This window comes from Macaca fascicularis, chromosome 11 (assembly GCF_037993035.2).
Source record: "Macaca fascicularis isolate 582-1 chromosome 11, T2T-MFA8v1.1".
Classification (NCBI taxonomy): domain Eukaryota; kingdom Metazoa; phylum Chordata; class Mammalia; order Primates; family Cercopithecidae; genus Macaca; species Macaca fascicularis.
This window is the reverse complement of record NC_088385.1, coordinates 37,490,346-37,506,724: the sequence shown is the minus strand read 5'-3', so window position 1 is coordinate 37,506,724 and position 16,379 is coordinate 37,490,346. Positions and strand designations below refer to the sequence as shown.

Below are 16,379 nucleotides of genomic sequence, written 5' to 3'. Positions count from 1 at the left end.
TAAAAGGACAAATATTGCTTAGACTAACAGCATTAGAATTTTTAGACATTTAAAACAAATTCTTCCTCATTAACACTTGACTAAAAATAACAATAGAAATAACAAGAAAATGGAAATTAGGCAAATACACAGCCAACCAAAGGTACAGTCAGCTGTCCATATCCATGGATTCCACATCTGTGGATTCAACAAAGCACGGATCAAAACTATTGGGGAAAAAAAATGTGTCTGTACTGAACATGTACACGTACTTTTTCCTTGCCATTATTCCCTTAACGATAGAGTATAATGACTATTTACATAGCATTTACATTGAACTAGGTATTTTAAGTAATCTAGAAATGATTAAAATATACTATATTTTAAATGCTATGTATTTAATGTGAATATGCTGTAATATAAAATACTATTGCCATTTTATATCAGGGACTCAAGATTTTGGTATCCACAGGAAGTCCTGGAACAAATTCTCCATGGAAACTGTGGGTCAACCATAATTTATCTGCATTTAAAATGTAACAGGCACTGTGCCTAAGCTCTAGATAAGTACATTATCTCATTTCATACTCACTACAGCTCCTTAAAGGATCATTGTCCCCATTTTGCAGATGAAGAAGTTGAGGCTAAGGGGAGTTAAGGACTAGAGCTCGGGTTAAAACTTAAGTTTGGCTCCTTAGCCTGTAGTATAATTTTTATCAACTGCTCTTCTTTAATTCAAGGGACAAGTTGCTTGGTATTCCTCTTCTTGTCACACTAACAAGGCAGAATAGACTGAAGAAATCAACAGAAGTTCTTAAAATTGAATTATTAGCATTATCTTCCATGCTCTTTCACCCACAGATGAAGAAAATATATGCACTCAGCCACTTACGCAGACAAAGAAGGCTAATAAAAGATTTGTTTCTTGTATTAATGGAATTATCTTGTAGAGAGGAGAAAAAGCAACAATAAGTCAAGTATTTGCCTCTTGATATAGCCCCAGAAAACCGAATCCATTTGGAGGGCTAAAGTGGAAATAGTTGTCTATTTACAACACATTTTTAATGCTCTACTCTTTCCAAGTGTTTTTTTGTTTTCTTTTTTCCTCTGTCTAAAAAGAAGGTTGGAAGCTTTTTTGTAAGTACATTGGGTGATGAGATCCATATCTTGTGGATCAGTGTTTTAAAGATTTGTAGGTGGCTAAAACCTGTTTGTGATAGGGCTAACAGAGCAGGGAAGAAAATGGAAATTAGGCAAATACACAGCCAATCAAATGTCAAGAAATGAGGATAATTTTTCTGGCTGTATTTATTTTCAACTCAAGTTGCAACATGAGCCCGTCTGTGAAAATTCCATTCCTTGCGAGACACTCTTAGAGTAGTCTTCAATGTTTCCACCAGAGGGCAGTAATGTCCTCTGCTATATCTTGAGTGGCGGTGAATATTCATCAGTCGGATGGAACAGTGGGAGAGTGATTTACCCAGTCTGCATTTAGACAGGAGGGTGAATTTGGTACCAAAGCCCAAATAGAATTCAGAGCAGTGATATTACAGCAGCAAACATGAACTGCAAAGGCTTTTAAATCAAAAGTACAAACAATAATACCGTCGTCAAAGTTGATTGAATTGGGATGGTATTCGAAATTCAGAGTATGATTAATCCTGGAAGATGCCATCAACAGTGTTCAGTGCGCATAATGGCAAAATCCTTGTGTCTCATGAAACCACAGGAAGATCATCTTTCAGACCAAAAAAGAAATAAAGATGGAGCATTTCTTCTAAGATGCTCAAATATCTAAATCACTTTGAAGGCAATGGGGTAGGTCTCTTGTGTCTAATTACACCTGTCTCTCATTCCACTATTGCAAATTGGTTTAACTGGAATTAGACACTAAGATGGAGTCTGAGGTGCAAAATGCTCACAATGGTCCAACACTTGGGAAAGGAGGTGGGAGAAAGCAAAACTGGCGAGGGCATGAAATTGAAAAGTGGTCCAGGCCTGGCAAAGCCTTGACCAATATGGCTAAGAGCCCTGGTGCAAGAATTGCCCTCCAGTGTTCTGTGTTACATGAACCTGACTAGTTCTTTATACCCCTGCCTCGCTCGGTCCTGGATGTGAGCTGCCCCAAGAAGGGCTGAGGAAGTCTCTGTAGGAGCTGTGAGATGAAGGCTATGTGGATATGTGAAATGGAACTTTTCTTATTTATTACAGATGAATTCAGTTTTTGGATGTAAGATAAAGTGGGCCAAAGGGCTCTTTCCTTGTCATTCCAAAAGAGTCCTTCTTCAATGCAATCATACTGCAATTTTTCTAAGAAATAGTTTTGTCCTATGATTGTGGATTTCCTTTTCCATAAAATTACATAGCTGTAAGAATGACAAAAGCTTACTCATCTCAACCTACTCAGTTTACAAATGTGGAATGTGAAGTCTATAAGAGTTAAGTAACTTATTGGCAATTACACAAGTAAGTTAGTAGCAGAGTCAGAATTCAAATCTCATTAGATTACTCAATCCAGTACTCATTCTAATTTACCAACATGTACCAATCTAGCCACACACTACTGCCAAGATTTTTTTTTTTTTTTTTGTAATCAGTGACATCAATAATATACTAGCTTCTCTCGGCAATGGATGACTCAATCTGGAAATCTATTCCGCCCCCAGTTTTAGCTGTTGATATCTTTCTTTCAAGGCCAAGTTCAAATGCTGTCTCCATTCTGTTTGGTTGAGTTTTCCTTTACTTGGTAAGGAAGGAGGTATCAGTTGATTCAAGTTTCTTCCTGGTTGGAAGCCAATGGAAAGCCGATTTAATGAAACTCTTCATGCGTACCATTAGTGGTTGGGGAAAACATGAGAAAACTAGGAGCAAGAGAGGGGAGGAAAATAAAGTATTTAATTAAAAAGAATTCAAGTTATTACTCAAGCCCGTTTTTAAAAATTATTTCAGTAATTTATTAATATGAAGAGAGCACAGATTCTTTTTTATTTTATCTTTTTTTTAGATTTCAATAGTTTTAGGGGAACAAGTGGCATTTGGTCACATAAATAAAAGTTGTTTAGTGGTGATTTCTGAAATTTTGATGCACCAATCACCCGAGCAGTGTACATTGTACCCAACGTGTAGTCCTTTATCCCTCCTCCCCTTCCCTCCAGTTCCCTTGAGTCTCCGATTGTCCATCGTATCATTCTTATGTCCTCATAGGTTAGCTCCCACTTACGAGTTGCTGCAGATGCCATCATTGTATTCCTTTTTATGGCTAAGTAGTATTACACAGTATGCATATAGCACATTTTCTTTACTCACTTGTTGATTGATGAGCATTTGGACTGGTTCCATATTTTTGCAACTGTGAATTGTGCTGCTATAAACAAGAATGTGCAAGTATCTTTTTTGTATAATGACTTCATTTCCTCTGGGTAGGTACCCAGTAGTGGGATTGCTGGATCAAATGGTAGCTCTACTTTTAGGTCTTTAAGGAGTCTCTACACTGTTTTCCATAGTGGTTGTACTAGTTTACATTCCCACCAACATGTAAAAGTGGTCCCTTTTCACCACATCCACACCAATATCTATTATTTTTTCTTTTTTCTTTGTGGTCATTCTTGCATGAGTAAAGTGGTATTGCATTACAGTTCTAATTTGCATTTCCCTGATAGTTAGTGATGTTAAACATTTTTTAATATGTTTGTTGGCCATTTGTATATCTTCTTTTGAGAATTGTCTATTCATGTCCTTTGTCCACTTTTTGATGGGATTGTTTTGTTCTCACTGATTTGTTTGAGTTCCTGGTAGATTCTGGATATTAGTCCTTTTTTGGATGTTATAGATTGCAAAGATTTTTCTCCTACTCTGTGGGTTCTCTGCTTACTCTGCTGATTGTTTCTTCTGCTGTGCAGAATTTTTTTTTTTTTTTTTTTGGAGACAGAGTCTTGCTCTGCCTCCCAGGCTGGAGTGCAGTGGTGCGATCTTGGCTCACTGCAACCTCCGCCTCCTGGGTTCAAGCAATTTTCCTACGTCAGTCTCCTGAGTAGCTGGGACTACAGGCATGCACCACCACATCCAGCTAATTTTTGTATTTTTAGTAGAGATGGATTTCATTATGTTGGCCAGGATGGTCTTGATCTCAAGACCTCGTGATCCACCTGCCTTGGCCTCCCAAAGTACTGGGATTACAGGTGTGAGCCACTGCATCCAGCCAGAAGCTTTTTACTTTAATGAAATCCCATCTATTTATTTTTATTTTTGTTGCATTTGCTTTTGGGTTCTTGGTCATGAAGTCTTTGTCTAAACTATGTCTAAAAGGGTTTTTTAAATGTTATCTTCCACAATTTTTATGGTTTCAGGTCTTAGATTTAAGTCTTTGATTCATATTGAGTTGACTTTTGCATAGGGTGAGAGATGAGGATCCAGCTTCATTCTTCCACCTGTGGCTTGCCGTTTATCCTAGTACCATTTGTTAAATAGGGTGGCCTTTCCACACTTTGGTTTTGTTTGCTTTGTCAAAGATCAGATGATTGTAAGTATTTGGCTTTATTTCTGGGTTCTCTATTCTGTTCCATTTCTCTATATGCCTATTTTTATGCCAGTACCATTCTATTTTGGTGTCTATGGCCTTATAGTATAATTTGAAGTCAGGTGTTGTAATACCTCCAGATTTGTTCCTTTTGCTTAGCCTTGCTTTGGCTATGCAGGCTTTTTTAGTGTTCCACATGAATTTTAGGATTGTTTTTTCTAATTCTGTGAAGAATGATGGTGGTATGTTGATGGAAATTGTACTGAATTTGTAGATTGCTTTTGGCAGTATGGTCATTTTCACAATATTGATTCTGCCTATCCATGAGCATAGGGTGTGTTTCTATTTGTTTGTGTCATGTATGATTTTTTTTCAGCAGTGTTTTGTAGTTTTCCTTGTAGAAGTCTTTCACCTCCTTGGTTCAGCATATTCCTAAGTATTTTATTTCTCACAGCTATTGTAAGAGTTTGAGTTCTTGACTTGATTCTCAGCTTGGTACGTGTTGGTGTATAGTAGAGCAACTTATTTGTGTATATTAATTTTGTATCCTGAAACTTTGTTGAATACATTTATCATTTCCATGGTCTTTTTGGATGAGTCTTTAGGGTTTTCTAGATATACGATCATATCTCTAGCAACTATTACCAATTTGGATGCCCTTGATTTCTTTCTCTTGTCTGATTGCTCTGGCTGGGACTTCCAGTACTATGTTGAATAGAAGTGGTGAAAGTGAGCATTCTTGTTTTGTTCCAGTTCTCGGAAGGAATGCTTTCAGCTTTTCTCTGTTCAGTATAATGTTGGCTGTGGGTTTGTTATAGATGGCTTTTATTACCTTAAGGTATGTTCCCTTTATGCCGATTCTGCTGAGAGCTTTAATCACAGGGATGCTGGATTTTTTTCAAACACTTTTTCTGCGTCTATTGAGATAATCATGTGATATTTGTTTTTAATTCTCTTTATGTTTTGTATCACATTTATTGACTTGTGGATGTTAAGCCATCCCTGCATCCCTGGTATGAAACCCACTCGATCATGGTGGATTTTCTGTTTGATCTGCTGTTTTATTCTGTTAACTAATATTTTTTTTGAAGATTTTTTGCATCTATGTTCATTAGAGATATTGGTCTGTAGTTTTCTTTTTTTGGTATATTCTTTCCTGGTTTTGGTATTAGGGTGATATTGCCTTCATAGAATGATTTGGGGAGGATTCTCTCTTTCTTTATCTTTTGTAATAGTGTCAATAGAGGATTGTTACTAACTCTGTTTTGTATGTCTGACAGAATTCAATTGTGAAACCATCTGGTCTTGGCTTTTTTTTCTGTTAGTAACTTTTGAATTATCCTTTCAATCTAGCTTCTTGTTACTGGTTTGTTCACAGTTTCTATTTCTTCCTGGTTTAATCTAGGAGGGTTGTATATTTCCAAGAATTTATTCATCTCCTCTAGATTTTCTTGTTTGTGCATGTAAAGGTGTTCATAGTAGCCTTTAATGATCTTTTGTATTTCTGTGGTATCAGTTGTAATAACTCTCATTTTGTTTCTAGTTGAACTTATTTAGATATTCTCTCTTCTTTTCCTGGTTAATCCTTTCAAAGAACCAACTTTTATTTCATTTGTCTTTGGTATTTTTTGTTTCAATTTCATTTAGTTCTCTTCTAGTCTTGGTTATTTCTTTTCATCTGCTAGGTTTGGGTTTCATATGTTCTTGCTTCTCTAATTCCTTGAAGTGTGACCTCAGGTTGTTTATTTGTGATCTTTCAGACACTTTGATGTAGGCATTTAATGCTGTGAACTTTCCTTTTAGTATTGCTTTTGCTGTATTCCAGAGGTTTTGATAGATTGTGTCACTGTTATTGCTCAGTTCAAAGAATTTTTAAGTTTTCATCTTGATTTCATTGTTAATCTGACAATAATTCAGTAGTAGATATTTAGTTTCCATGTATTTGCATGGTTTCGAGGGTTCTTTTTAAAGTTGATTTCCAATTTTATTATTGAGAGAGTTCTTGATATAATTTCTATTTTTCTAAAATTTTTTGAGACTTGTTTTGTGGCCTATTATATGGTCTATCTTGGAGAATGTTCACGTGCTGATGAATAGAATGTATAATCTGCAGTTGTTGGGTAGAACGTTCTATAAATATCTGTTAAGTCCATTTGTCCTAGGATATAGTTTTAAGTCCATTGTTCCTTTGTTGACTTTCTGTCTTGATGATCTGCCTAGTGCTGTCAGTGGAGTATTGAAGTCTCCCACTATTATTGTGTTGCCATCTATCTCGTTCCTTAGATCTAGTAGTGATTGTTTTATAAATTTGGGAGCTCTAATGTTAGGTGCATATATATTTAGGATTGTGATATTTTCCTGCCAGATGAGTCCTTTTGCCATTACATAACGTCCCTCTTTGTCTTTTTTAACTGCTGTTGCTTTAAAGTTTGTTTTGTCTGATATAAGAATGGCTACTCCTGCTTTCTTTTGGTGTCCATTGCCATGGAATATCTTTTTCACCCTTTACCTTAAGTTTATGTGAGTCCTTTTGTGTCAGGTAAGTCTCTTGAAGACAGCAGATACTTGGTTGGTGACTTCTAATCCACTCTGCCATTCTGTATCTTTTTTTTTTTTTTTTTTTTTTTTTTTTTTTTTTTTTGAGACGGAGTCTCGCTTTGTTGCCCAGGCTGGAGTGCAGGGGCACAATCTTGGCACTTACTGCAACCTCTGCCTCCTGGGTTTAAGCAATTCTCCTGCCTCACCCTGCTGAGTAGCTGGGACTACAGGCGTGTGCCACCATGCCTGGTTAATTTTGTATTTTTAGAAGAGATGGGGTTTCACTGTGTTAGCCAGGATGATCTCAATCTCCTGACCTCATGATCTACTTGACTCAGCGTCCAAAAGTGTTGAGATAGCAGGCGTAAGCCACCACACCTGCACCCGGCCTTTGTATTTTTTAAGTGGAGTATTTAGGCCATTTACATTCAACATCTGTATTGAGATGTGAGGTACTGTTCTTTTCATTGGGATTGTTGCCTGAATACTTTGATTTTTTTTTCATTGTGTTATTGTTTTATAGGTCCTGTGAGATGTATACTTTAAGGAAATTCTATTTTGATGTATTTCAAGGATTTGTTTCGAGATTTGGAGCTCCATTTAGCAGTTCTCATAGTGCTGGCTTGGTAGTGGTGAATTTTCACAGCATTCATTTGTCTGCAAAATACTATATCTTTCCTTCATTTATGAAACTTAGTTTCACTGGATACAAAATTCTTGTCTTATAATTGTTTTGTTTAAGGAGGCTAAAGATAGGACTCCAATCCCTTCCAGCTTGTACGGTTTCTGCTGGGAAATCTGCTGTTAATCTGACAAGTTTTTATTTATAGCTTATTGATGCCTTTGCCTCACAGTTCTTAAGATTCTTTCCTTCGTCTTGACTTTAGATAACCTGATGACAACGTGCCTAAGTGATGATCTTCTTGCGATGAATTTCCCAGGTATTCTTTGAGCTTCTTGTGTTTGAATGTGTAGATCTCTAGCAAGACTGGGAAAGTTTTCCTCAATTATTCCCTCAAATATGTTTTCCAAATTTTCAGATTTCTTATTTTCCTCAGGAACACCAATTATTCTTAGGATTGCTCGTTTAACATAATCCCACACTTCTTGGAGGTTTTGTTCATTTTTTAAACACTCTTTATTTTTTGTTTTTGTTGGATTGGGTTAATTCAAAAGCCTTGTCTTTGAACTCTGAAGTTCTTTCTTCTATTTGTTTGATTCTATTGCTGACTTTCCATTGTATTTTGCATTTCTCCAAGTGTGTCCTTGATTTCCAGAAGTTGTGGATTTTTTTTTTTTTTTAAACTATGCTATCTATTTTACTGGAGATTTTTTGATTCATATCCCATATCTTTTTTTTTTTTTTTTTAATTTGCACTCTACCTTTCTCTGATGCCTCCTTGATTGCCTTAATAATCGACCTTTTGAATGCTTTTTCTGGCAATTCAGAGATTTCATCTTGGTTTGGATTCATTGCTGGTGAACTAGTATGATTTCCTGGGGGTGTTAAAGAACCTTGTTTTGTCACATTACCAGAGTTATTTTTCTGATTCCTTCTCATTTGTGTAGACTATTTCAGAGGGAAGATCTGGGACTCAAGGGCTACTGCTCAGATTCTTTTGTCCCACAGGGGTGTTCCCTTGATGTGGTACACTCCTCTTTCCCCTAGGGATGGGGCTTCCTGAGAGCTGAACTGCAGTTATTGTTATTTCTCCTCTGGATCTAGCTACCCAGCAGAGGTATCAGGCTCCAGGCTGGTATTGGGGAGTGTCTGCAAAGAGTACTGTGGTGTGACCTGTTATCAGGTCTCTCAGCCATGGATCCCAGCAACTGCTCTGGTGGAAGTAGAAGGGGAGTAAATTGGACTCTGCAAGGACCATTAGTTGTATTTTTGTTAAGCGTGCTGGTTTAATGTTGGCTGGCCTGCAGCCAGGAGATGGTGCTTCAAGACTACATCAGCTGCAGTTTTATAAGAAGGACACAAGCTTGTTCTAGAGTCACCTTTGGATAAGTATTCAGGTTTCTCAGGTGGAGAGTAAGGCCATAGAGCTCCCTAGAGATTATGGCCTTTGTCTTTGGCTTCCAGGGTGGGTAGAGAAAGACCATCAGGTGGGGAGAGGGTTAGGTGTGTCTGAGCTCAGACTCTCCTTGGGTGGGGATTACTGCAGCTGCTGTGGGGGATGGGAGTGTTGTTCCCAGGCCAATATAGTTATGCTCCCAAGTGGATTATGGATCTCTCTGCTGCATCACACAGGTACCAGGGAAATGAAGGAAAGCCAGCAGCTACAGGCCTCACCCAGCTCCTACACAGCCTGCATCCAAAAAGACTGGTCTCACTCCTACTGTGCCCCTGCAACAGCACCGAGTTTATTTCCAGGCAGCTGGTGAGCAGGGTTGAGAACTTGCCCTAGACCATAAGTCTCCCAGCTGAGAAAGCAAGATACTCACAGCTCCTCAGCTGTCCCACAGAGCCTGCAGTAGCAATCCACCTCCTTCAAAGGGTCTGTGAATTCAGCTTTCCTGGTATGTTCCTCTGGTAGTTCTTGGAGCAAAAGTTCACGATGTGGGTCTCCACATGCTGCTCTGTCCCTCCACGTGGCAGCTGCAAGTTAGTGCTTCCTCCTATCAGCCATTTTTCTGATAACCGGGTCTCCTTAAACCCATTTTTTCTGGGTCTCCTTAAGCTCATTTTGAGGTTTATTATATTATACACTTGATGATGATGATGATGATGATGATTACCCTTAATCACAGCACTACTGGGTGGGCGCAGTGGCTCACACCTATAATCCCAACATTTTCGGAGACTGAGGCAGGAGGATCACGAGGTCAAGAGATGGAGACCATCCTGGCCAACATGGTGAAAGCTTGTCTCTACTAAAAATACAAAAATTAACTGGGCATGGTGGTGTGAGCCTGTAGTCCCAGCTACTTGGGAGGCTGAGGCAGGAGAATCATTTGAATCTAGGAGGCAAAGGTTGCAGTGAGCTGAGATTGTGCCACTGCACTCCAGCCTAGTGACAGAGCATGACTCTGTCTAAAAGCAAACAAACAAAACCCCAAAACAACAACAAGAAGAAAAAACCCATAGCACTATTATCTTATGTTATAGATATGAAAATTGGGGCTGGGATGATTTATATAGTTTGAGCAGATTTAGGTGGGACTTTCTTTCCTTCTTTCTTTTCCTTCTATTTATTCATTCCATCTTTTATTACATATTCATTGCCTATACTGTGTCAAACACTCCAGTGTATATGTGCCTCACATTGGACTGCATTGTATAAGAAGGAAATAACCTTTTATTTCTTAAGCCACTGAGATTTGTTAGTTGTTTGTTTTTTGTTTTTGTTTTTTATAACAACCCACACCTGACTAATGCAAAAGTATTGGTCAAGTCTGTCCTTGTGACTTCAAATGTTGAAAAAATTAATATATGGAATTCTTTCCTTCTAGTGTGACTAAAACATGTGAGATGGTGTGGTTATGACGATGGGACTGTATGACAGCTTATTGTAGTACTCACAGTTCTAACATATTTGCTATGTGATATGTTTACTTGGAGATTAAACCATATGCCCTGTGTATTATTCAGGGTGTGTTTCTTCATTTATTTTAACCTGGTACTTTTATTCTATTTGTACTATGTACAGAACTTTGGTCTTCTCATTTCTAATCAGTTTTCTCTTTCTATCTCTCTGTACTCTCAATTGTTTTAGTGTTTAGTCTAGTAGCAATTTCTAGTCTAGTAGTCTATTTGGTCTTTCCTGAAATGTTTCTTTACTCTTTATGATTTTTTTCAGTATTATCTTCCTTACATCTTTAAGACTTTCATTAGGTAAATATTTAACAATGCACACAATTTTTTATTGACTACACAAACACTCTGAAACTCACATCTTAATAAGCCCTTTAATGCATTGTATTAAGTTCAAAATCAGTGACACATGTTTAATATTACATGCTTAGCATGTCCCAAAATTAATTTAAAATATTAAGCCAACACATCCTCAGAAATGCATTCAATTTTTTTTACCTGACAGTGTCAAGTTTTATAATTTTTCGTATTATCACTGGGAACTTGTCTTTTCATTGGTAGATGTGATCATCTGAAAACTGAGCTGAATCTTGGAAAAAGATAAGAATTTGGATTTTAATTGGTTCCTCAACAAGCCCTCTGAAATTAATATATGAAGAATAAATAAAAAAACAGCAAAAAACTGAGAAACATTGGGAACTATAATTTCACTTACTTTTATTCTTAATAAGGCAGGAAAATAAAGGAATTACAGATATTCTGGAAGAGTAATTGTCAGAAGAGAAAGTTTCCAGAGTAAACTCCACTGACTTAGTTCATTTCATGCAGTCATTGAGTAAACTGCCAATCTGTGCTAGGCACTGGCAATACAAAGATCCATATTATGTGTTGATTAAGGTATTTAGGTATGGAGTATGGAGTCAGTGAGAGGTAGGTATGCAGACAGGCAATTACAATACAATAGTTAATTTCCCTAATAGAGCAAGCCTTGTACAAAGAACAAACATTTGACCTCCTTGGGAAAACAGGAACACTTCATCCAGGATGGGCCGATAATGCAAGGACTAATGGGACTTGGTGGAGAGACCAGGGCATGCGATACTGGTAAGGTACTATGAACAGCTCTGGATAAAGACAGGGAAAGCAATGAGTGCTTGGGAAATTGCAAACGATTTGGTGTGCTTAGGGAATAAAGTGGGAAGTGGATAGGATATTGGGTGGGAAGGGTGAAGGTGATGACAAAAAAAAGGCTTAGTGGGCAATACTACTGGAATATAAGTTTATCCTTAGGGAACGGTATGTTACTGTGTGATTTTAAATCAGAGAGTCACAGGATCAGAGTTGTGTTTTAGGAAGATCATCTGTCAGTGGTGTGCAGGATGCAAGAAGTTGCCGAGGATGATGGCTGGAGGGTAGCTTAGGGGCCAACTAGTGTTACCAGGGGTCCTTGCTCCCAGAGCTCCCAAGATGGTGGCAGGTCACTTCCAACATGGTGGTGGGGCGCTTCCAAGATGGTGGCAAACCATGTGCTCTCTGACCTCGGGTTCTTGGCCTCACAGATTCCAAGGAATGGAATCTTGGGCCATGCAGTGAGTGTTACAACTCTATTAGAAGCCATGGGTCACAGAAGAGAACCATGGAACCCAGCGACTAGTATTCAGCTTGATTAGGATGAACCTGAGCACTTAGCTGTGCAGGAACAATGGCAAGTATTTAGCCCAATAGGGAGTGGCAGTGGACTCCTCACTGGATCAGGAGTAGAGCAAACACCCTGCCGGATCCTGAGAGATGGAAGTCAGTGGCGGGTCTGCGACAGCGGCAAACATCAGTGGTGGACGGTGAGCCAAAGCTCAGCTGGAGCCATAACAAACACAGACCAGAAGAGAGTGCAGTTGCAAGATTTACTAGAGTGAAAACAGAGCTCCCATACAAAGGGAGGGGACCTGAAGAGAGCAGCCGCCTCGAATGCCTGGCTTTATACCCCAATCATTGTCCCTCCCACTGTACTCTCAGGTGATAGATGATTGACTGTTTCTTTATCTCCTGTTTTTGCCTAATTAGCATTTTAGTGAGCTCTCTTTACTACCTGATTGGTCAGGTGTGAGCTAAGTTGCACCTAAAACCCCGTGTTTAAAGGTGGATGCAGTCACCTTTCCAACTAGGCTTAGGGATTCTTAGTCAGCCTAGGAAATCCAGCTACTCCTGTCTCTCACTAGCATAGTCCATGTACAAAATGAGGGACTGACTAAGGGAGGGCCATAAAGAAACACAAAAAGGGAGGAAGATATGAAGTATTCAGGAGATAGAATTGAGTGGATTTATTACCTCATCAGATATAATCAATGAGGAAGGAAAAGGAGTCGAGGATAAATGTCAGGTTTCTGGCTTGGCTAATTGCATTCTCAGTGTTTTCACTCATAACAATAAGAAATGCAGGGTGTTGTAGACTGAATTATGTCCATCTGCATTCATGTGTTGGAGCCCCAACTCTCAACATCCCTGGATTTGAAGATGGGGTCTTTAAGGAGGTAAGTAAAGTTAAATGAGATCATAAGTGTGGGCTCCTAATCTGGTAGGACATATAAGAGGAAGAGACACCACATTTTTCTCTTTCCCTCTTTCTCTTCCTCATTCTTCCCCCAATACCCCCTCTCTTTCTCTCTCCTCACAGGAAAGACTAGATGCTGACACCTTGATCTTGGACCTCAAGCTTTCTGAATTGTGTTAAATAGATGTTTATAATCAAGCCACCCAGTCTGTGGTATCTTGTTATGACAGCTGGACCTGGCTAATACACAGGGCATGTGGCAAGTTTAAGGGTAAGATGTCTTTCTGAAACTTTTGAATTAGAAGTTCTTTTGGGACAACTAAAGAAAGATGTCAGGTAAGCAGATGAATATATCTCTTTCAGTCAGGAGAGTTCTGGGTTGGAGATATAATTTTGGAAGTTACTGGGAAATATGCATAGTAGTGGAAGCCTTAAAAATGGTTATGATGGCTCCCAGTGAACAGGTTGATTCCTTCATCTATTTAGCAAATATCTAACAAATATTTACCATATTCCAGAAATTCTGTGCACTTAGAGAGTGAATAAAACAGTAATCCCTGAGCATCTAGAACTTGGAGAAAGACAGTATACGGTAACTGTGATATGAAAGCATATTATACAGAATGTTAGAATAGAATAAATGATGTAGAATAAGATAAAGTTAGCTAGGGCAAGAGGAATTGGGAGTGCTGGATTGGGGCAAGGTGAAGGTTGCACTATTTTACAATATAGTCAGATAAAAATGATTTGAGCAGTGGTTTGTAGTTCTCCTTGAAGAGGTCCTTTACATTCTTTGTAAGTTGGATTCCTAGATATTTTATTCTCTTTGAAGCAATTGTGAATGGAAGTTCATTCATGATTTGGCTCTCTGTTTGTCTGTTACTGGTGTATAAGAATGCTTGTGATTTTTGCACATTGATTTTGTATCCTGAGACTTTGCTGAAGTTGCTTATCAGCTTAAGGAGATTTTGGGCTGCATTGATGGGGTTTTCTAAATATACAATCATGTCATCTGCAAAGAGGGACAATTTGACTTCTTCTTTTCCTAACTGAATACACTTGATTTCTTTCTCTTGCCTGATTGCCCTAGACAGAACTTCCAACACTATGTTGAATAGGAGTGGTGAGACAGGGCATCCCAGTCTTGTGCCAGTTTTCAAAGGGAATTTTTCCATTTTTTGCCCTCTCAGTATGATATTGGCTGTGGGTTTGTCATAAATAGCTCTTATTATTTTGAGATATGTTCCATCAATACCGAATTTATTGAGAGTTTTTAGCATGAAGGGCTGTTGAATTTTGTCAAAAGCCTTTTCTGCATCTGTTGAGATAATCATGTGGTTATTGTCTTTGGTTCTGTTTATATGCTGGATTACGTTTATTGATTTGCGTATGTTGAACCTGTTGGGGTCCGCGTGTTTCCTAAACAAAGGAATGAACACACAAGACAACACAAGACAAGACAAACATGGCGGCCGCCTCGAATGGCGCGCTTTCTTTTATTTTATACAGTCGTTTGTGGAATGTTGCCAAGTCACAAGACACATTGTTGTTTTTCTGACCTTTCCCTGACTTTCTGGATTTTCAAGATATTTACATATAAACAGGCACCCAATGCCCTGCTTCGTTTGCAAGAGCAGGACTTATTGGGAATGCCCTGCTTCGTTTGCAAGAGCAGGACTTGTCGGGAACGCCCTGCTTCATTTGCGAGAGCAGGACTTATGGGGAACACCCTGTTTGTGAGCACGTAGTCCTCTACATTTCCCCTTTCCTTATTTATAAGTTTGAATTTCTTTTAAAACCATCATTACATGTTGGGCTCGCTGGGATTCGGTGTTTGCCCTTTGGCACCGTCTCCAGCAGACTGTGAAAAATGACAAAGGCAAGAACAACAATCAATACATTACTAGAAACAGAGGTCAGCAAAGTTTTTACAGGACTCATAGGGTTCAAAGACGTCAAACTTTGTGCAATGCCAGTCATCAAATCTGCACCAGTCAGCAACGGCAACTGATTGCAAAATGTTTCAGAAATGTTCTGTGTTAATTCTTGTATTTCTAGGGAAAGATTATTATGACCAATTAAAGGTCTCTTTATCGCAGTCCAATTATGTACAGTGCTGTCAAAAGGAACAGGAGTAATACAAAATTGGGTAGTGTTCCAATCACATTTCAACAAAGCTCGGGTATTCAACACTGTTAGCTGATCTCCCAACCAAGAAACCACTTGTTCCAGATTATCTACTCGTTCAGTCAAACGAGCATCTATGTCTCGTTGCTGCTGCCACAACAAATGTGATTGTTCATGCCATTGTTGCACAAATTCTGCATTTTGTATATTCTGGTGTAGAGCTAATCCAGCAACAGCGGCAGTGGAAGCAATTGCTACAAGTCCTATCACCGCGGTCACTACGATTCCAACCATTCTCCGACTGCGGTGGACAAGATCTTGCATAACCTTATAAATTTGAGTAACCCCAGCAGATTCACTCCAAGTACGTGTTAAGTTTACAGGTAGCCAGGTTTCTTTCTGGCTCTTAGTATATATAAATCGGAATGAGACTCATTCCAATTATTATTCCACCAAGTAGTATTTATACAACTTAAGAATGTACAATTGTTTGTACAGTTAACTACCCCTGTATTATTATCCCATTTAAAAATTCCTGTCAACAACAATTAAGGCTTTCTTACACATGCAATAACATATCTAGAACTATTTCAATGCAAAGATATATGGAAAGGGTTAGCAATATTAGTAAGATTTAAGGACATGTTTCCCGTGAAAGTGAACATTCGTTTACCAGCAGCTAGCAACTTCCAAATATGACCTTGTATTTGTGAGGTATTAGCCAAATGTGGCAAGGGGGTGATAGACCACCATCATGCCAAATAATAGTTTCATTGCCATCTGCAGAAATGCTGTGATTACCTTATGCCAACGCAGGTTGACATGGCTGAATTTAGTCTGAAAATCTCTCCATGTACACTCCAATCTGTAACAAAGTATTTACGACTCTTATCTTTTACTTCTAACAATAATCGTGGCCCACTACTTCTACATCTAGTCCACTCTAGTTGGGAAACACCTCCGGACACATCAGGGATAGGGCACAAAGATAATGTACTTGGCAGAGTTTCATTAAGTACTGCAGTATGATTATACTTAAAACTTTGAGCAACAATAATCATAGTAAAGGCAGAGATATGACTGTGGTTATAGTGAACAGCCCAAGCCTCATGAGAAAGATGCAGACAATGTGG

The 16,379-nt window shown here is 38.6% G+C and overlaps 1 long non-coding RNA gene across 2 annotated transcripts in view; it reads left to right on the top strand.

The window, feature by feature from the left end:
* LOC135966090 (uncharacterized) overlaps positions 1-16,379 on the top strand; it is a 67,404-nt gene that overhangs the window by 39,694 nt on the left and 11,331 nt on the right. The window contains exons 1-2 of one of the 2 annotated variants that reach the window (XR_010579194.1): positions 9,332-9,556; positions 13,243-13,455. This is a non-coding gene — a long non-coding RNA (uncharacterized lncRNA). Of the gene's footprint in view, positions 1-9,331; positions 9,557-13,242; positions 13,456-16,379 lie in introns of those variants that run through there. The other variant, XR_010579195.1, reaches the window with a different exon arrangement.